This window comes from Urocitellus parryii, unplaced genomic scaffold (genome assembly GCF_045843805.1).
Source record: "Urocitellus parryii isolate mUroPar1 unplaced genomic scaffold, mUroPar1.hap1 Scaffold_37, whole genome shotgun sequence".
Taxonomy (NCBI): Eukaryota; Metazoa; Chordata; class Mammalia; order Rodentia; family Sciuridae; genus Urocitellus; species Urocitellus parryii.
Genome location: NW_027553327.1, coordinates 5,149,205 through 5,172,367, shown reverse-complemented (window position 1 = coordinate 5,172,367; position 23,163 = coordinate 5,149,205). Strand labels below are relative to the sequence as shown.

At 36.4% G+C, this 23,163-nt stretch overlaps 1 pseudogene; it reads right to left on the bottom strand.

The window, feature by feature from the left end:
* Window positions 1-1,037: 1,037 nt before the first annotated feature.
* On the bottom strand, window positions 1,038-20,030 carry LOC144252069 (fibroblast growth factor 5-like; annotated as a pseudogene).
* Window positions 20,031-23,163: the final 3,133 nt, after the last annotated feature.

The following is a 23,163-nucleotide window of genomic DNA, read 5'->3' as shown; positions in this document are numbered from 1 at the left end:
CATCATTTCCCTCTAAGTGGTTACTCCCTGTAGATCTATACAACAAGCATTGCAGAGGGTCACAGAAGTATTTTTAAGCACTCCGATTTCATAGTGTATGCTTGATGGACAGAATAAAATGTATTCCTTCAGCTGTTCCAGAATGAGGGCAGGGGGTAAGATAACAGGAGAAGCAAAGGCAAGACAGAATTAGATCTCAAAAAATGCTACAAACTTAGAGTACTTTTACCTCTAATTCTTTTCCTTACCTACAACTGTTAGTTTCATTAAAATACTCTTTTTTTTTCCTCCTTAATTTCTAACCAGCCGTTAAAGGGGTAGGTTTTCACATAATGTCATAAATTTACACACGCATACACACAAATCCAAGCTGAGCCTTTGATGCTGTGGAAGAGAATTTAAACATTTTAAAACGTCAAACTAAATTTACATTAGCTGAGGTATGGCTAAAAAACAAAAATAAAATAAAAATAGTGCAGTGAGTAGAAAATTGCAAAAGAAATCCACGTTACAAATAAGCTCTAAACACATTTATAATTCATAAACAGTATTAAAACGATTGCTTATGCCATATTAGTTAAAATAGCAAAAGTAAGAAAATATGAACAATGCAGAAGTAATTTAAAAAACAAAAATAAAAGTTAATAAAATATTTTATCTGCATCAAAATATTCTTTGGAAACCAAAAACAAAAAATGTATCATGTATATTCTTTCAGGTTGAGCTGTAAAAGTCAGAAAAATACATAGTCCAGGCTATTTGACTTTCTGAAAATGTGGAATTCTAAATATCCCCTAAGTATAAAGCAAAAGGCTTTCTGAACGGAAGTGCTGTGCTCCTCCTGTAAGTACAAAGAATTCCAGTTCCATTCCTATCAAAAAAAACGTTTTTGCTTCAAACTGAAACAAATGACCTGACTTTTCATACAGAGTGAGTCCAGCCGAAGCTGTGACTGAAGATTTTTCTCCAGAGCTCCAAAGACACCTGTAGAATCTCCTGAGGGAAAAGAATGCTTTCTCGCAAGGCCTAGATCAGAGTTATCCAAAGCGAAACTTGAGTCTGTATTTCACTGTATTGGGACTTTTGCGAGGTGTAGAGAGTCGAACCTTTGGCTTGACAGGGGTAGGTGGCTTTTTCTTTTCAGGAACAGTAACAGTGAAAGAAAGTTCCGGCTGCTCAGACTGCTTGAATCTTGGTAGAAAGTGGGTGGAGATGTGTTGGGGTTTGACCCGAGGACTGCAACCCCGTTTAGCTTTCCCTTGTTTATTCAGGGCCACGTACCACTCCCGCCCTGTCCTTTCAGTTCTGTGGGTTGCTGAAGCATAGGTATTATAGCTGTTTTCTTGAAATCGCTCCCTGAACTTGCAGTCATCTGTAAATTTGGCCTAAATGGGGAAAAAAAGAGAAAATTTAACTTGTAATATTTTCAGCATGTAATGAAATATGATGTCTCATACCAAAAAAGAAAAACCAAGAATTCTATTGATCCCTCGCTCTCCTACTTTATTCCCTTTTATAAAAACATATTTGCTTCTTTTTAAGTTGCTTTAAACTTCCTGCTTTTATTTACATATTTATTCTTTATTCATCTTTGTAACTATGATTTCTGTTCACAGTGTACTTGGTGACACAATGTTAATATATGTATTCTAATGATAATTTGAACTCCTCATTTAAACATTAAGAACTCCTAATACATTAAAACATTGTTACTATTTAAATAAAACTTTGACATTTATAGTTGTTTTTTTTAAAATCATATAGATAAAAATCTGTAGATAGGATTTTCCCCCCTCTAGGTCACCAAGAAAATAAATAGAACTATACTACTAAGAAACAATTGCCTAGTAAAACATAAATTTGTGTTTGGAGAAATGGGGTCAAACTGTTCCTTTGAAACAAGCATCCATTTTCAATGTTATCAGTGTAATTCATGCTGCTGAGAGAGAAGTAGCATATGGCCCTATTAATATTGCATGTGTTAAGAGATCTTTCAGAAAAATATAGCTTTAAATGTGTGATACGAGAGAGTGTAGAAAGAAAAACATACTGGAGTCAGTATTAACACCTTAGCCATATCTTACACACACACACACACACACACACACTGACCTTGAAATGTTCACACAATAGTGGAAAAGCAAACAGACAGACATCATCATGGTGCATCTTAATAAGTGGAATTATGAGTAGAAAGTCTTCAGAGGTTACAATGACAACTTAGAGGAAAGGCATCTAAGAGGGCAGAGGTGAAGCGAAGAGAGCAGAAAGTCTTCCTGAAAAGCTGACATTTGAGCCGATGTCACGGAGGCAGGTGAAATGAGAAAGAATTTCCCAGGAGCAGGAACATATTCAAGGGTCAGCGTCACAGTTTGAATGCCTATTAAGCAGTTTGGTGTGACTTCCGTGTGGGAGGCATGAGGGAAAAAAACAACAGACAAGGCTGACAAAGTAGATCAATACCAGACCAGAAAGGGCCTGGTTTGCTGAACTAGGGTTGGAAGGAGTATGGTAGGGGAAAGAGTGTGAGCGTAGGGCCAGACATGCTACCAAATACCAATTCTGCCACTGGAGCTCTTTGCCTTAGGTCCCTTGTCCACAAGCCTTACCCCACAGGGTTACTGTGAAAATAGAAATATTTTAGTAGGAAAGGGATCTTTACCTTTCATCAAACTCAAGAGTCCATAACCTTCAAGGAATTAAGAGTGTGTCTACCAGTCTAAATTCCTACATTTTATGGTTCATGGAGCTCCATGGCATAGAATACTGAGGTTAGAAATACCAAATATTTTTTCCCCCATACATAAAAACACTAAAAGCCGTGCATTTCTATTTCAGGCAAGATGTTCTATGCTGGAATAAAAGTATCCTTTGCTCTTGCTTTTTCTAGCAATGTCAAACTTTGCAATGTAGATCATAACACCATAACCCAAAAGTCCAGATAATGCAAAGCAATTTACTAGACACACAGTTGAAATACCCATGGACTTTTGGACTTGTACTGACAATTACAGAAGACAACCTGGATCAGAGCATTTACAACAGCACATTTATCATATATTCAATACTTCACCAGAGTTATTTACATTCAAGTGCAATACAGCTCCTTATTTCGGGGCTATGAAGCTATATACCTAGGTCTTCCCCAAGTCTTCTGGTCAATGTCCTGGATTTGATCTCCAGCAGGCTAGGAGCAGGTGTGTTAAAAGAACCACCTCAACGTGTGGCATTTCTCTCTTTCTGCCTTACAACACACTAGCCTATGCCTAGGCCAAGAGTTCAATGATGATGTCACCTTAGAAATCATAGTTATTGTTCTCATTTTTTATTTAAAAGATCTTCTTACAAGTTAAATATATGTATCTGCCTATAGCTGGTGCTTAGCTCTTAAAACGTCTCTTCCATTTAATTAGATAATCTTAAAGTTTTATTTTAAAATAAAAATTGTAGCCATCTGGAATATTTCTGGCTCCATAACAGGACAAGCATTTTAGAAAGGCAAAGAGCATTTCGTTAAAAAGAGAACAAGGGCTGGGCCCATAGCTTAGTGGTTAAAGGGATGGAGGTGGAGAGTTTTTCTTAAAATATAGCTGTATAACTTTTTTGAATATGTATAGATAATGCATTATATTATGTACTATGTATATATACAACATTATAACTTGACCTGACTTTTACCTCTCTTTTATAAAAATAACAGTAATTGCTTTATCCAATCTTTATCCAGATTTTTAAAGGTATTACATTATTTAACCTTGTTTATCCTTATGTTAAAGAACATGTAATTTTTCAGTTAATGTGGCTGATCGTCACACACACACACACACACACACACACACACACACACCATCACATATTTTCAAAAAATGTCAATTCCATCTTAAAGTGTCTCAGAATAGTGAAAAATTTAGCTACCCCACCCATTAAAATTGCTCTACCTAAAAAAAATATTCTCCTTTTTTCCTCAAGATTGTTATTTTTAAGTTCTTTCTTAGAAGGAGCCTTTTTAGGATGTGGCTGGTCAGACTATCAGTTTTTCAAGGGTTATCTAATTGTCCCACAGAGTAGAGATATATTCAGAGTGCTAAGGACCCACACACTCACAGCCCCTCATGCACCCCAAAGCCTACATGAAAACAAGAGTAAAGCAGTCAGACTGTTTTGGCTTTCTTAATTGGCTTCTAATTTAATGTTTTGTCTGAAAAAGTCTTCCAGCTCTGACAGAACAGAACCATTTGAGAAAACTACTTCAGCTATTTTTTTCCACCAGGAGATCTAGTTTCTTCTTGAAGGATTGACTGTTCTTGTCAGCATTTGCAGTCTTGCTCCAATAAGATTGTGACCCTCAGAAGTACATCTTTGCATGTAATGTCATGCCGGGAGCATCTTTATTGCAAAGAGTCACCAAGAAGCATAGGTATTAGGTGTAAGTATTAAAATATATACATTTACCACTAGATAATTTTGCATAATAAAATTTCCAGGCTACTTCTCATATTTAAATTGTCCTTTGACTTTTATAAATTTCTTTAATAAACCATACACTTTCAAATAATAGAGATGCATTATTTCCATAGAAAAATAAGGATGGCATACAGACTTTTTCTGTAGTTAAGATGTAAAGTAGGGAGGTGATCAAATTTCAAATAAGCTACTGAAACCACAACTCCCATCATTTCACTGCCCTACTACCATCGGCCACTACAACAGAAACAATCATTAGAATGTTTGTTAAAAAAAAAACTAGCTTTATTTCAAATATAATTTGAATAAGTTTTAATAATAAATATAATAGATATTTATTGACTATGTAACACCTAAGCACTATGGTGGTTTCTATCTTTATAGAGGTATGGTCCTTCCCAGGTTCTTTGATGATTTAAGTGATCTGTATTTTGTCTTTAATTTTTCCTTCATCTCTCAAATTACCTTCAACAAGCCATGCTTATAAAATTAAAACAAAATGTTGAAATCAATGAATTTTAGGTAGTTTCCTATACTCCAAATTATCAAAACAAATAAAACTTAAACACATTAAACTATGTTTCCTGGAATAACCAAATTACTTCAAGGTAGGGAAGCACACTGCTAAGGGAAACAAGAACTTTTTCATCAGAAGATACTGTCTTTTCCTTCTTTTTTTCTTTTTTCTTTTGGTGCTACTGTGGATTGAACCCCCAGGAGTGCTCTACCTACATCTATAGCCCTTTCTTATTTTTACTTTGACACAGGATCACACTGTTGCTAAAGCTGTCCTCAAACTTGTGATCCTCTGGCTTCCACCTTTGGGATTACAGTCATGTACCAGTGTGTCCAAACTAAGAATCACTTTCTTGATTCTACCTATCTCTTCACAGTGAAGAACATATTTTAAACAATTAATGTTTTTTAAAAGTTTAAATTCATTTTAAAGAAAGCAAAATTTAAGATTACCTAGGATATTTCAGAAAAGACTAGTTCTACAAAATTGGAATTAAACAGAGGATCAATTAATCCAAGTAGAAAATCTCTATAAAACAACATTGTTTTAAAAAAACTCCCTAAAGCCTTAACATAGTTTTGTTCCTTAGTAAATACCATGCTCTATGATGATTGAGAATCTTACAATGAATGAATTGAGGCTCTGCAAATGCCAATTCTTATTTATGTGCAACTATAGAAGTAAGCAGGAAGTATATGAATGTGGTATGGAGATAGGAGTGAATTTGCATTAATGCCTGTATAAATCATAGACTGTGAAGTTTTCTATTTCACTATTTTTTTCTTTTGATTTGCCTCTTTCTCTTGAAAGAACATATAAAATGAAGAAATAATCAGCTAAATCTAAATAATTAAAGTGTTATGAACTAACATCATTCACCAATTCAACTGTTATTATAGAGTGCAATAAAAATGATCATTGTTCTCTAAGTAAAGTTTTCTTGCAGCATGCATTACTAGTTCTGGTTTTTATATTTACATTCATTGCTCCTTGATTTCTATCCCTAACCCCACCAATGAGGTTGCCCTGAACAGGAACCCAAAGCCCACTCCATTTTGTATGGTTTTGCTCTGAGGGTTTTGCACCCTCAGGGCTGCTTTTTACTCTTTACCACCTAAGCCACACATGGGTCAGTTGTAGCCCTATCCTACCATGATATCTTCAGAGCATGGCCATAATTCCTGCTTAACATTAGACATCTACCCATTCTATATCTCAGTTCTTCCTATTAGACTGCCAAAGAAATATAGACCTGGTTTTAATCACAACCAACAAAGTAACACAATGAGGAATACCAACCACAGGATCTTTTTTCTGAACTTCATGAATTACTAAAATTATTAAAGAATCCAGTTCAAAATGCAGATCCTATGAGTTATATCCAGAGACTATGTTTTAGTAAGTGTGAGGTGAGAGCCTGGGCTTTTATGGTCAACCAGCATCCCAGCTTTTTGATGCAGGTGAGATAAGGACCACATCAGGAGAAACATGGTAGAAGATGGGACCTTTCTTTCTGATGTCTTTAATAGCTCTATAAAACCTGGGCTATTGAAGGCTACTGTGTGTCTCACAGCTTACCTATATTACTTACCTCTTCTAATAATTCATGACTATTAAAATAGTATTATGTGATTGTCAATCAGAGAAAATAGTTCACTTAAAGTCCACATTTATCCAGTGCCAGATTGGGCCTGTGAATTAGGTTTCATCTTTTTATTCCTAGACTAACCCTCTTTCTACAACACTATTCAAACCAAGGTTGTCACCCCAGCTTTTATGGGATCTTATTGGCTCTGAAGTTGTTTCATGTTAAAACAAGGATAAATAACAAGTGCCATTTCCCAAACCATCAGAGAAATGTAACACCATCCCTTGCTTTAGGCAAACTTCCTCAGTAAAGTAGGCTCTCTCGCCAGACTTACACAGGGCAAATTTAAAGGAAGTGAATATATATATTTATATATATATATATATATATATATATATATATATTATATATATGCACACACACACACACACACACATACACACATACACACACATATGTGTATATATGTATATACCCACATTTAGTTGTAGATGGACACAATATCTTTATTTTTTAGTTTATTTATTTTATGTGTTACTGAGGGTTGAACCCAGTGCCTCATGCATGTGAGACAAGTGTTCTATCACTGAGCTACAACCCCAGCCCATAGGCCAAGGTCTTGATAAAGCTCATGGTCTTGACTGGAAGAGAGAAGCTTATTAGGTTATTTTTTTAAGGATGAAGATAAGTATTGCTCAAGCCTCCATTTCCCCTTCTAGTGAATGTGCCCAACTTTAGGGGCTGCTGACCCCTCCTCACTCTGCCCCCAGCACAGGAAGTCCAGCCCAGATTCTCATCCTAGCAAGCCAGCTGGCACCCTCTGGAACCAGGAAAGGAGGATGTTCTAGTCCTTGCTCAGGGCTGATCAAGCATACATTCCATGCCTGTTTCGTAAACTCTGCAATTAGCTTTCTTTCCAAACATGATCCCCTAAAACCCTATGAAACAAAAATAATTCCAACACATGCTTCTCTCTGGATCTTTAAAATAAGCTGACATGTTTCCCCCCAATAGACAGTGAGCTATCACACATAATTTACGAAAATGCTAAAGAATACATAATAACCACCTTTCATGGGATTTCATTTTGGCAGGGGGTGGGGGAGAAAAGATGGACACTAAGAATTACAAGATTATGACCCTAGGAAATCCTCGCCTTTTAAGAGCAGAAACTTGGGAATTTGCTTTCAAATTAGGTTCCTTGGAAGAAGGAAAACTCAGTAGATAGATAAGGATTCACTGTATGCACAAAAAGTCTAGATACAAGGGGGATAACTTCCATGACAAATAGGACTGGGGTCTTCTCTAAATAACTGACCTCAAAATCCAAAAGAAAGAGACTGAAGATCCTCCACCAGCTGCCAGGAAGATCCGTTTAAACTTTTAAGCCCTGAACACTTGTCCAGCACTACTCTCAGCGTTCTATATGTATTATCTCATTTCACTTAATCATCCCATAGATTGCTACTGTAATTTTCCTACCATTATTGGTTGATAAAGCCAACAATAGAAAGAATAAGCACAAGGACACAGTAAGAGTGGAGCAGGGTTCAGCCTTGGTGATCTAACCACATTCTCATAAGAATCTAGAAAGACTCTCTAAGGGGTCTTTCAGTAAATATCCCAAACCTGAGGGAGAGCAGAAACAGAGAATGACACTCAGACTCATAAAGTGCCTCAGCATAGGAAAGTGTTGAGAAAAAGAGCAGAGGCCACAGCGATGGCTCTGACTAACACTCATGGCTCTCTGGGAAGCAATTATCTCTTCCTACTCGCCATGACTCCTGACGCATTTTGACAAGGTGAAGACCATACACCTTCATCCTGTAAAGAATGCTGAAAAAACCTGCATGGTAGGAATTTGACTGTGTTGTATATTTAGAGTAAACCAAAAGTTTTAAGGAAAGTTATATGTGACTGAGAGACTCGAAAGAACAGCGAGCCCAGCGTATTTACAACAACTAAAGTTCAAATGAAATTTATCTTTCAGAATTTAAAAACTCAGCATAAAAATGAAATCTGCATCCACGTTGCCTAAATCTACTCACTCTGGGCCATTTCAATTGGACATCTCTGGGTCCACTGATGATAGATGAAGCACTTACTAAAAGATTTCTGTGGACAAAACTGATCTTTTCTGTTTTGAAAGTTCAAACTGAGAGGGTTCCCCTAAGCCACACATCATCACATTGGATACCCGACATTTTTAAAAGTCTCTGATAGGTTCTGTGGCAGACACATCTCTTCCTCTCTGGAAGAGAGATGTAAAGGGGTCAGGGATGGAGGGGAGTCAGTACAATAAAAGTGTTTGGAATCAGAAAGAGAGAGCGCTAGAAGGAAATGTGCAACTTTACATATCCAAAATTATTCATTTGTTTAGGTATTTTAAAAATACTATAAATATTCCAAGAATATGCCATAGTATTAATTTATTATAAGTTATGTGAAAATTTTATTAAGCCATGCACTTACTAATCCTTGTAAATACATGAAAACAATGCAATTGGTTCCAAAATGCCATGTCTTATTTCAAGCTAACTTTTATATTCCAAGCACTACAGTGTTTTAAAAAGAGACAGAACTTTGTAAGAGGATATAGTCTGGTTCAATAACTTGTTAACTGTGTGACCTTAGGAAAATAATTTAACATCTCAGGTTCTTTCCTCACCTCATTATCTAATGAGATAATGTGAATGAAAGAGCTTTTACAGGACTCTGAAAGTCCATTATGCCTGCCTAGTAACTAATTTTTAATACTCTGATTGTTACTATAAAAACCAAGTTGAAAACCTACAACTATTCATGAATATTTCCCAGTGCAGTGGGGGACTACTTTCCCCAGGATTAAATGAATATTTTACATTTATACACTTATTTTCTATATTTACTTTGTGGATAGAAATTTAAAGGTAACTCTTAAAATACTTCTGCACAATTATTAGTTTAAAATAACTCACAAATTATACTTCTATTCCTAAAAGTATGAGTTGTTGGCCTTTAGGATGATGGTGTGATTTTATAAAAATCAAAACTCCATCAAATAATCATATTTAAGTTATGAAAACAGTTTTCAAAACATGTTTACCTAGAAGCTGAAAACAGGAAAGCTGGGCATAAAAGTGATAATTACTAGGATTAATGCTATTTCTGAATTCAACTTCTTAAAAAATAAATCACTTTATAATTTAATTAGGTTTCCATATATAGAGAAAGTGCCAATAAAAGCTCAGATAAGAGAAAGTGGGATTGAACAATTGGTTTTAAAAGAATCCACATAATCACAGGGCTTAATTTTTTTATCTACAATTCAGCTCAAAGTCATCAGAATGACTTTTATATCAAAGAGCTTCAGTGAGTGACAAGAGCAAGACTTGCTTTGTACTGTTTAAAAGTCATTATTCCATGAAATAACTTTAGCCTGCCAAGATGAAAAAGAATAACAGATGCTGTTTTTGCATTATCTGCATTATTTCCACCAGTCATCCTTAGACATTTGGGTCAAATTTCTAGAAATTTGTTACTTGCATTTGACAGAGGAATCATGTATCCTAACCTCTCAGCTTGACCTTTCTAATTGACATCCATTTATAATACTTTGCTTTCTGTGGCAATTATCCTTAAGCTGATCCAAGTTGAATCTATTTTTTGCATGTATAAATGTGCATAAATCAGAATATTTTCAAAGATAAAATTTTCATGCATAACCAACAAACCAATGAGAGAAAATTCCCTTGTGTACATCATATATTATTCTGATGCTTAGATTTTGAAGGTGTTTCAATCTTTTACAACCTTAAAGTAGTCTGGGGAAAAGTTACTCTGTCCTGAGGCATTTAATCATTATTTTCAAAATCTGTATGTGGATTTTTAAAAATCAAATGTTATTTTTTAATAAAATGAAATGTTTGTCTTTTTCCACAGTAATGCAGAATTTTGTCCCTTAAAATACATAAATAAAAAAAATCAAAGATTTTTAATTGCTCCATCAGAACAATTATTTTATAAATACTATATTATAGCTTGCTAGAGCATAATAATGAGTTCAGAATATAAAATAGGCAAATAACTTTATAACTCTTGCAATTAATTATTTAAAGTTTAAAACAAAGGGGTTTTCTATGTATCTTAATAAACTGAGATTCTAGTAGTTTGTTATATTTATACTACTTTTATTTTATTACATATACTAATAGGTAGTGTTTATTCAACACAATAATACCAATATACAAACACTGTTCTAAGTACTTTATATGTATTATCTCATTTAATCCTGAAGTGACTATAGAAATTGCTCCAACTCTAGAGAATCCTTCAAAATTATTAACAAATCACCTTTATCTAAAGGAAAGAAAAATTATGAAGGTCTTACACATTTAACAAAGTGCAACTCTCAAAAGTCCACATAAAATAAAAATAATAAATAGTAACTTTCAATTAGCTGCATTCAACTAAAAGTTCCCTACACTTTGAAAATAGGAAAGGTAATATTTCAACAATTAATTTATTAAGAATTAAAAAGAATATGAGCTAAAAAACTAATTTCAAAGAATAATTTTTTTTAAATTATTTAATGTGAGGAAAGTTAGTATACCACAGAGAAAACATAAATCATTTTTAAGTGCCATGTGTACATAGTAATATAAATAAACAGAATCAGAGTGGGAATGCTAAGTTACATGTATTTTATTACCTTTAAAATGTTTTAATATTTCCCATGTGAAGGGTGTTTTAATAACAAAGCAAAAAATAAATAATTTATAAATTGATGCCAAACCTTGTAAGTGATGTGAAGCAATTTTTAAAGTGCAAAAATAGTCTTTATAGCATTAAGAAGTCATTGTATTTGATGTGACAAAATACAGGGGAAAAACTCCTCAAATTCTTCAAATAAAAAATTTTCATGGAAGTTAAAGGCTTCTTATTACTGGCTTCTTCCCTTCCTACTTGTTAATGTGAAAATATGTTATGCTACTTAGATTCGATTTTTTAACATTGTAAATAGTTTTTAAAATTAAACAAGAAATTCATTTACTGAACATACACCATCTCCACAAACATGAAAATTTTAAATGTTGTGCAGTATTGTAATACTGCTCCACATTTGGGCCCTTCTAAGAAATAAAAGATGGCAACCACTTTGAAAAAGTTATTTCCAAATACATTCACCTTGAAAATTTTTTATAGACTCTAATACCTTTTCAAGTCAAAAAAATAGTAAATGCTTAGAGACCCACATAGAATTCTCTTGGTTTTATGTACGTATAATTTTACCAAAAACAAATTCTCTAAGCAAGGCATTTGTCTTTTCTACCAATTTGGAAGATCAATTGATTCTTTGTTACAAATGTAAAATCTCCATAACAACTTGAACAAGTATAAAGTGGTTCTACTTACACTTGCATGGAGTTTTCCTTTTTTTGACATCGCTAAAAATTTGTTGCTGAAAACTCCTCGTATTCCTACAATCCCCTGAGACACAGCAAATATTTCCCAAATACCTAGGATGACAGAAATCCCAAAATAAAACACAGACTCTTCTATATATCATTGCGAAGAATTAAATTTCTACATAGATTCTAGCCATTCTTTATTACTGTTGTTAAAAAAAAAGAATTTAGTATTTAACATTCTTATTTTTGTGACATTCACTTTGTTGAAAAAACAGCTAGTTTATGATTATCATGCACCAATAAAAATATGGAAAAACAGCTATCATTCAAGTATTCTTTTAAATAATTAATTTCGAGATTCAAAAAATCTGATTTTGCATCATCAGTAATCCTTTTTTTTTTTTCAAATGAAAACTGCTTTTAGTAGACTATGTTTGGCAATAGAATCTTTTCAGGTTCTAAAAGAATCAGAAAGGCACGTTTGGTAAATATTTTAAAAAATAATTCCCATCCATTATTTTTCCATCAAAGATAACATGCTATTTTTAACATTAAAGTCATAGAGTGCTCTCAAAATTAATATAAACCATTGGAAAGCCTGGAAAACAATATTTATAAAAAAATAAATCCTTCTTCTCTGATCATCACAATTTGAGTGTAAATAAATATATACAGTATTCAATTATTTAGCAAGTAGCTCATTTAAAGACTACACATAACAAGATACTGAAAACGTTATGAATAACATTGGCTTAACACATGTTTTATGGACTATGTTTTTAAACATCTTGTACTTGAATCATTTCCTTAAAAAAATTAATGAGATATTTTATTACAGTATTATTTATATTTTATATTTCATATCTAGCATTATCAAGTCAATGTCACTCTCTCTGCTACAATACTTTCTAAGTCCACACTCACTGAGTCAAAAGAATTGCTCATCACAGTTCACAGAGTATTTTAAAAAGATGAAACCTATAATCTGCATACAATTGAAAAGGCTACCTGTTTATCATAAACTCTCATATAATGTATTACAGAGATGAGAAAAACATAATGTTTTTATTGGTTACCTACCTCAAATTGCAGAGAAACAAAAAAGACTGAAATGATGTAGTCCACTAGAGCTAGAAAAAGATCTATCCTAGAGAAGAACAAAGGAAAAGAAAAAAAAAAAAAGAACGAAGCAAGGAAGAAGAGAGGAAACAACACCTCAACACTCCAGTCTGTACTGTTCCAAGCATACATATTTATTTAGGATAACCATAAAACTCTGCTCAGTAGAAAAGTTTACCTGATTTCTTGCAATAGCAGTATTTCTCTGGAGTACTTGAAGTACATGTAAAATTATTGAATTTACAAGAAGGAAAATAAGCACATTCATATGAAAAAAAATTATTGAGCAAATACATTGCACATTGGAAGCTGAGCACCTCTAACTGTAACAAATATTGCTGCTTATTTATTCAATTTGGTTTCTTTAAAATATTTGATTAGAAAGCTCATCAGGAAAAGGGAATACCTGAAAAACTATTTTTGTTATAAACATTTTTAGACCAAAGGAAATAAAACACAGCTCAGAAAAACTGAAGCTGCTGATGTATTAGTGTTTCTTTTAATATATACAAATAGAAAAACACAAAACTGTTTTGAAGGAAGTACTTTTGCTTTTAGAAAGAAACCATTAAAGAAACGTTTTTTCCCATACATTCTTTCCTTCAAAATGTTTTCATCTATTTATAATAGATTTTTCTATAAAAACTATTGGACTGAACTACATACTCAAAGGTTTAGAAACATTGTCAATTTATTGAATAGTAGCAAAGCACAGAAAAATGCTTGATAAAAGTAAATACACTACGTGGATAGCAGTATACATAAATATATACACTGCTTTAGTAAACATGTAGTGCAAAAGTAGTATTTTAACTTTACAGAATTAAATTACAGAGATGCAATATGTTTTAATAACATTATTACTAAAATGTAACTGAAACACATCATATAAAGTTTTATTTCTATCAGAATTACAGAATGATATTAAAAAACATCATAAATGCATTAGTTATTGTTGGGGACCTGCTTGTGAGTACTATGTTCAAATAAAACAAGAAAGGGAAAACATGAGAAATCAAATATGTAGGGTGATAAATACAAAAGAGACAATTTGGAGTTGCTAGAGAAAGACACTTAGTTGTGTTTCTCCCAATTTACTCAAGGTTTTGGAATGTTAGATGTTCTTGATTCCATTCTCTGTGACATTACCTGGTTTGTTAAATGCAAACTGACTGTATATTAATAACAAATGTATGTTAGTATTAAAGATAAAATTTTCAGTACAATATGAGTTTGAAGCCTAACTTTAAAGATGTTGAGATAAAAGAACTTTATAAATATTTACTGAATAAAAATACTACTGCTTTTCCTAAGTAAACTATTGCTTTCTGACAGCTAGTATACTCTATTATTTAAGAAAGACCCATTTTGAATCATTTAACTTGTATCTCAACACAGAATACATTCTGTATGCATGTTATGCACATTTTGCAATGCAATGAATTTTAAATATGGGAAAGATAAAACAATATTTGTGAAATTTATTATTTTATTACATGTTGCACAGTTTATTTTCTTACAAAATGAGGTGTTACATAAGAATGGAAAAATTTTATGATTTTAAGAAAATTATATTTAGGGGCTCTGGCTCAATGGTAGAGCGCCTACCTCGTATGTGTGAGGCACTGGGTTCAATCCTCAGCACCACATAAAAATAAATAAATAAAATAAAGATATTGTCTCCATCTACAACTAAAATAATATTTTTAAAAAAGAAAATTATATTTTCACCTTCACATATACTATTCTATTCAATATAATGAAGAAGAAAGGAAAGAGAAAAGATGAAATTAGATGAAAGAATTGTTTTTCAAACAGGCAACTTCGGTTTTGACTTTTTAAATTTCAGTGTAATTAAGGACTAACATTGGGGACATGTTAAGATTATAATTTCCACATTAATGTCAGCAGTGAGTTTACAATGCCTTATTTTCTTGAACACTGGAACAAATTCTACAGGCATCACATACACCTTAAATTCTTGCTCCCCTACCCCAAGAGGTCACAGGCCTATTTTATCTATTTTACTATGCCAAATCTCAGTAACTTACTAAAGAATTCTACATATTTTATAGCCATCTGCATTAAATCACATGTAGGTAAATCCCAGGAAACATTTCTCTAATATTGACCTTTTTTTAAAAAATATTTCAGTGATTTCCAGACCCTTGTCATTGGGAGTTTGTGATCATAAATTTGATGGAAACTTAAAGATGCCAAAACTTTATCCTTACACAAAATTGTGGGAAACAAAGCTTGTGTCACAGATCACAGATAGTCAATGAATGTCCGCTACATTGAACTGTCTTCTTTGACCACTGGCTACCTCTCTTTTTCTTTTGATAAAACTCCTTTTGTGCTCATGGAGGGACACATGTTTTAGTACTCACTCTTCTGTTATTCTAGCCCACTCCTATGGTGTGGGGAGATGCTCAATATAAATTATCTCAATTAAAGTACTAGTAGATGGTGTGTTATTTTATATTTTTATACTATGATGTTCCTATTTAAGAATATTAAAAGAAGAGGGCAATGCTTAAAAGAAGTAGGTAGTCTCTCTTGGTAGAATTTCATGGTTGACATCTAGGTTGAAGGAAGCAAGAATTTCTTGGTATCTCTCAGGTGATGCTCACAGTTTAATCCACTTACGTATAGGGATAGTTATTCCTAAAGAAGTAAGTTTACTTCAATAAGAAAACACCTATATAGGTTTTTAAACTTAGTCTTCTATAGATTTTTTAATATAATAGTGCTCTATTGAGCAGATACAAGTATTAGAGTTGATGAATAAACATGGAAAAACTTAGGTATCTCAACCCATGTATTCAGAAGCTTTCAACAATCCATCAGAAAATTCCCAGGGAAAAATATTTAAAACTGAAGTTTCTCTACTTGTATCCTTACAGCAACAGATATTTCGTGCAAAGTTATCAATGTGAATCTTGAAATATTCAATTTAGTAGTCTTTATTGATTAAATTTGTAACAAAATCTCTACTTGAGTTTTTCTGCACAGATAGTTTCTGGTTTATCTAGGCTTGACTGACCCTCTAGTTTGTATGACTCTACATAACACCAAAATTGATAGTAAATTCAGATTTTTTAAAAAGTCAGTAAAATTGAGGGTTCAACTAGTCAAAATATGTTATTATAATTTTCATATTTTATGTGATTGCTTTGGTTTTGTATGGCTCCAGCCTTAAACTTTTCCTTTCTGTATTGATTTCTTATTCTTCAGTGACCTAAGAGAAGTCAACAGAAGCACTGTATTAAAACTAAATTTGAAAACATATAAATTAAAGCAAACCTTGTGTTTCTGTGTAATGGTTGCATCTTATCATTTGTCTTGTCTTTTTTCATCTTTTCCCATTATTTCCATATAATAATGTTTCTATACAGTAAGTTTGATTCCACTTCCTGCCTTCAAAACTTGGAATTTTCATCTTATAAGAGAAACTAAGACTGTACTAGTTGATACACCTACAGAAATTATGTTTCAAAATCTATGACCACAGAGTGCTTCTGATAGTTAAACTAGGAAATATTTACAATTTGCAAAAGTATTCATTATCAAATGAAAATTGTGAAACATATGTTCCATCTAACAAATCTTATTATATTTAAAAGAATCAGTTAAATGAAGTTTCATGTTAAAACTTTGTCTTTTTTCTGAAGTAATTGGTTTATAGAAAACAGAATATGTTTTTCTGTCACTGCCAACTCATAGACAATAGAATTAGATGATAAATAAAAGTGATGTACCCCATATGCCCTTGACCCAGCTTAGTCTCTCTTATGAGACTTAGACAAATGTTTCTTCCTATGTTCTAAACAATAGTTCAGGACCAACCACCTGAGTTTACATAAATATCAGGAAACCACCAAGTGCCTACCTTCAAAGAGGTAAATGATCAACAGCAGTTAGCAAGATGCTGTTTCTCTTTCACAGCTATGTAAGGGCAGGGACCCACTTTAAATTTCCAAATTACCTGCCATTGTACAAAACATGAGACATCCTATATACATTCTTAGTTGAACAATGGTAGCAAATTTTACAAAGTAGGATTAACATTCCTGCCCTGACAAAGCAGCCAATAACTAGGACATGAATGTATAAGTTGTGCTTTTCTCTGTGAGAAGAATCTATGGAAAGCAAAACAAAACAATAAAAACAAAACTGCACATAAGTAACCAAAATATCCTGCTTAGTGAGGTAGGCATACTATATTGGGCGCATAAATGAATGAATAAGTGAATGAAACTAAGTCATATGAAAGATATAGATTAAAACTGTGAAAGACTGTTTAAAACTGGCATAAATTAGGAATTTTTATTTAAAGTTTTATTTAGGCACTGTTTAGTAAACATTCCTGCTCTTTTGTAGGTAACTTTTGACATGGATTTTAAAATGAATTATACCTTGGAAACTACAGGTAGTGGTGATTTCTTAACTTTGTTGATCTGTTCTCATTTCCCTTCCCACAACTTTCCTCTACTAGCAAGGCCTAAACTGCAAAAAAATCTTTGACTCCTGTCTTGTCTCTGAGGAGAATAGGGTGATTATCTAGGGAATGAATATTACTCTCAGAGATCCCTAGCACACCAAAATCCGACCTAGACACATTTTTTTAAGCTCCCTGGCTCCAATTTATTGCTTACTGCCTACTAATTTGGGGGGTGGGGACTTCTTCCCTTGAGCACACAAAGATTATCCTGTTGATGCTGATTTTCTGGATAACCTGAAAGAAGAATGGAATACAGAAAGTTTTCCTGTTTAAAAATAAATAAATAAATAAGAGGAGGGAAGATTGCTGGAAGTGGAGAATAAGCTCTGATGTCTGATGAAACAGTCAAATTGGACCAAATGAGAAGGATAAATAAAAATACTAAAACAGGTATAACTCTGGCTGCCCCTGAAATTTCAGAAAATTTGCTCTTCACCCCAACAGACAGTGCCCTTTATCACCAAAAGTGGAAGTTATTTGATCAGAGTAAAATGATCTCTAAAATATGAACATAGGCTCCTCTAAGAAGTGTGCTGGATTCCCTGGGGTGTGTGGGTAGAGCCCTCTGGACTAGGTGCTCCAGACATCTCACCAGTACGCTGCAGTCAGCTGAAGTCCACCCCAAAAGATTAAAGAGGCTCAGGAGTCAAGCGTGGAACCGCTCCTGTCCTGGAGTAAACCTCCAGGTTTTACACCGGGCCCTCTAAAACCCACCGGAGGAGGCTTTTCAACCAGCCATCCGCTGATGTGTGCTCTTCCAATCCTGCTACACAGGCCCCCGACAGTTTGTCAGCCCTGTAGAGAAGCTTGTGCTCCTCCACAGCCTGAGGAGTCTACTGGCCTGTGGGGTCTTAGGTCTGAGGCAGAACAAGTCAGATACACCTGAGAGTAACCGACTGACTCCAGATGACTAGGCAGCGCTATCTCCTGGTCACTTTTCAGCTCTTCCTGCATATCTCAGAGGCCACGGTAATGGATTTATCTGCTGAACAAACCCCTTCTGGAAAAGCGATTGGAACCAACCATGGAAAAGCCTCGCAGAAGATTGCTCTAATCCACCCCCGTACCCCACACAGCCCCAAATCACCTCTTCTCTTAGTTGTCTAGAAGCAGGGAGGGGAATACGTGGAGTGGCTGTGATGGTCTGGAAACTCAGATGAAGTGGATGGGAAGAATAGATAAGAAAGAAGCAAGAAAGAGAATGCTAATGAAAAAAAAACTCAAAGAAAATTAAGAACTTGATTTAAAAAAAAAAAATCCTGCACAATTCGTACCCACAACAAATGGAACCTCTCTGTTTCTTTTAAAATACTTTCCCCTAATTGTCCTTCAAGACCAAGGATGTCCGCACTTCTAAAGAGATATTGTCATGGTCCCAAGACACGAAACTGTTAAACATCACTGGAGTTAATACTTGCAATGTCCATCACATCTCCCTCTCCAAACGTGTCCAGTTTTCCAGATAGCTGCCTTCTTCAGGCAAAATCTCTGCCCTCCCCCTGCCTCTTTCCATATATATTTCTATGCACATATACAGGTACCTATGTATATACATATGTGCAATATAAACATATACTATATTAATTCGGGATTTATGGTTATGGTTGGAGGAGGGAAGCATTTGAGATTTGATTCCTGTAAAAAAAAATTAACTTCAGCTATGTACAGGGAAAAGGAATGCACTTTGATGCCTAATGAAAAATACCAACATAGTTCATAAGCAGAAAGTAAAGAGAAATTGAACACGGAAAAGTAAGAAATTTGGGGGGATTTTATGAAGGCATGGCCGGAGGATCATCTTGGGGGCCCAGCATCGTGGAAACAAGGTGCCTGTCTGGGCACCCGTCTCTGGGTAACCTTCACCTCAGGAATAGCCATTCCTCATGCCCAGCCCAGGAGAGGAGTGCGTATGAATGTGCCTTGTAGATGCACGTACACCCAACCCGCCCGGCTGTTCTCAGGACCAGCTGTGTACCAGGAGATGGGGCTCCAGAAGGTGCTCGGTTTGGCCCAAAGAATACTGGCTGTCCCTCTGGAACCTCCCATAGCCTGCCTAGGACATGTGCTGTAGGCGATCAAGCAACTTAACATATTGGCTTCGTGGGAGCCATTGACTTTGCCATCCGGGTAGATCTGCAGATGAAAACCAATGCCCACTCTGCAGTACAGACTGCCAGTCCGGCGCCCCGAGGGGCTCCACTGGAAACTGCTCTACTCCAAGCCGCTTCCTTGGTTGCCCAGAGAAGCCGCAGGGGAGGAAGAAGAGGCAGGAAAAGACCTGGAAGAGGTCGTGCCACTAGTGCTCTGGCGGCTGCCGGAGTCTCCCGGGTTCCCATCAGTGGCCGCGGGTCCGGATTGCCCTTTGGGGGCAAGATGCTTCTCCCCGTGAACCCAAGAGCTGAGGATCAGGTGGCTGAGGAAGAGGAGGAAGAGGAAGGACAAGCTCATTCTTCCAGTCGCGGGGGTCCTAAGTGCATCTTGTTGGGTTGCTCCTGGGCTCTGTAGCCCCCGCGAGGCTGCGTGCCTCTGGCGCTGCCCCCCTCCCCGCACGGGGTGGACATAGACTCGGGGAAGAGAGAGGGAGTGGGGGAGAGAGAGAGGGATATTTATAACGCCAGTGGAATGGTGGGACAAGAGAACTCTGGGGTCCTGGTTTCCAGAGCTGATTGATCTCTTCTCTTTTCTCCTTTCTCTTAGCTTCTTGAACCTCACCTGCACTGAAACAGCAGTCTTTGTATCAGTCTGTTACCCTGCAAAAGCCATGTTTAGGAGCAAATTCTTGTCTGGGGCTGGAAGTATAGCTTGCCAAGTTCCTAGGTTCCATCCCCAGCACGGAAAACAAAAACAAAGACCTTGTCTCATAACCCAGGAAGGTCAAGACAGCTGCTGAGGTTGTAGTCTACCTCAGTATGGAAGGTGAAAGATATGCTCTCTGGAACCCAGGATGTAAGAAGAGGAGCAGCAGATGGGAAGGGGTAGCTGTTGTGGGCAGGGATTAAATTTGGCAAACCAGATCTAAACACTCAATTCTTCCACATATGCTTAGAAGTGAACCTCATCATGTCCATAAGCAAGTAGAATGAATGCCATTCAACTTTCAAAATTTCTTACTGTGAGTGTAATGCACTGCTCTAATTTATCTGATTCCTCCCAAGAAATAAGTAAGCAAGTTAGTCCGATGGGTTTTGCATATCTTACTCTTGTTATAGCAAGAGGATGAACAGGATGAACATGAATTGGGGTCATATAAAAAGCCCTGCAAAAGCTGAACAGTGGAAATGAGAAGACAACAGCGCGCCTGTTGGTGATCTGAGCTGCCCATCTCCTCCTTCTATAGCTCCGCTGAGACAGGAAGCAGTCGCCCCTGCATTCCCGAGCTTTCACTTCTGGCCTACAACCTGCCTAACTTCGGTAGCTAGTCTCCGCCTAACCTGCATTCACAGCCAGTGTGTAGTGGGATATGTGTGTGGGCGATCTTATTTCACTGTCTCGTCTTTTCCAGGCTTTACTCCCGTAAGTTTCACCCAAAAGAGAGCGCAAAACTGTGCCACATTTTCTTTGGTGACTTTCCGAAAGGGAAATCATTCAAAGCCCCCTACTGGGGACATTCGGGTAGTCCATTTACAAGTCACAGAGCCTGGTCAATGTCCACAAGACTTACAGGATTCACACCCATAGGGCAAGTGCGCAGCGCTGTTTCCTGGTTCCCACTCTGCCAGCCCGGGGAGAAAGGTCATGGAGAAGGTATATGCTTGCTCCTTGCTAGCTGCAGAGGTGAAGCTAAAGATTCTCAAAGACAAGTGTGCACACATCACACCTAACAGGCTATCCCCAAACTAGCAGAGAGAACAATGAGTTTCACCTGTCTTCTAGGTGCCAGCCTCTGTGCTGAAGTCAGTTTGGCCCCTATTTTCTCAGGTTTAACGTCCACAGTTTCATCCCCTAGGGCTCACCTGTGTCAGCTACGTGACACCCTGGCTTCACATTCCCTAGCCCCACCACCTCAGGTTCATCTTTCCTAGACCCCAGCATCTGAGCTTTTTCCTCCCTATAAGGCCTTTCCTAATTCTGTGAGAAAAACATAGCCATGAATTCCCCTTACCTTTTCTGTAGCTACAACTGTGATCTGGTAACTAGCAACAGGAATCAACTCAAAGGAAGACAGAATTACCATATCCTTAGGCTGGAACCTAAAAACCTAAGAAGAGAGAGGTCAGTGTCAGGGAGTCAGTGCCCATGCTTCCCTTCACCTAAAGGACAAGCTCACTCTCTACAACCTTCCTTTGGACTTAAGCTTAAACCAGGGCTCTGAAGGTCAGGCCAGGGCTTCTACATCCTATAGTACATCATGCTGGGGTCAAGAGGAGGCCAAGAGGTCCATCCTCGGGTAGGAATAGCAACCCTGTATAGTGAAGCCAATCCTGGGAGACTCTGCAGCCCGTGAAGCAAGCTGCTGCCCTGTCCAGTGGATCTTGCATAGGCTTCTGCTTGAAAGCCTAAATCAGGCCTCTTTGCTCCTGGAGATACAATCACTATGAGATTTGTCTATCTCAAGGTTTGTCATGTTGTACAGTTGTAAGGCAAGACCTGGTTTTCTTCCTTTGATTCAAGTAAACAAAAGCCCAGAGGTTTTCAGAATGTTCTGAACAAGCTGCTTCAAACCTAGGTTTAAAGGACTCTGTGGCCTTCCATTTCCTTCCCTGCCACCTTTCTACCATATGGGAGGCTGTGCCCAGGTCACAATATGTACCACCTTTTGCTAACCATGTACCTGGCAGACCCATAGTGACCTCTAATGTCATACCACTTTTAATGGAGATTATTATGGAATAAATGTTGTGTTTTCCAAAAATCGTGTTGAAACTCCAGTCAACATCTCTACATGTGATGGTATGTAGAGATGCAAGTTTGGGAGGTGATTAGGTCAAAAGTGTGGAGTCCTCATAATGAAATTAATGCCTTATAAAAAGAGATAGGAAAGAGCTGGCTTCGCCCACCCCTCCCCCACTCCATGGGAGGAAATCAGAAAGAAGACTCTCATCAGAGCCTGTCTGTGCTAGTTCCCTGTCTCAGGCTTGCCAGCCTCCAGAACCATGAGGTATCCATCTGTTTTTTTAAGCATCCAATCTATGGTGTTCTTGTTACAGCAACCTGAGCTGCCTAAGACAAAAACCTGTAGCCTTGTGGGAGGAGCAGGAGATGACCTGTGGGATGCACAGTCCCTGCTCATGCCAGGACCCTCTACTTCCTCCAGGCCTGGCATTCCACCAGCCCAGTTGGCAGCAACTACAACAGCAAATAGCCTGTGACTAACGGAGCAGGCTGAGTAGGTTGAGAGGGTGGGAAGGGTTGGAAGGGCCTGCTGTGTGAGAAGAAATCAGACTAAGAGGGGCAGGAGAGGACACATGCAGGTGATTATGGTGTGGTTAAAAGGGCACATCCTGAGCTTAGGACTCTTTCACTTTCTCCAGGTTCTATTACTTTCCCCTGAGGAGGGAGCTATTTGGAAATAACCACCAGTAATTTCTCTCTTCTACATCTGTGGAGTCAAAAAATAAAATAGCCTTTGCTATTTTTTTGC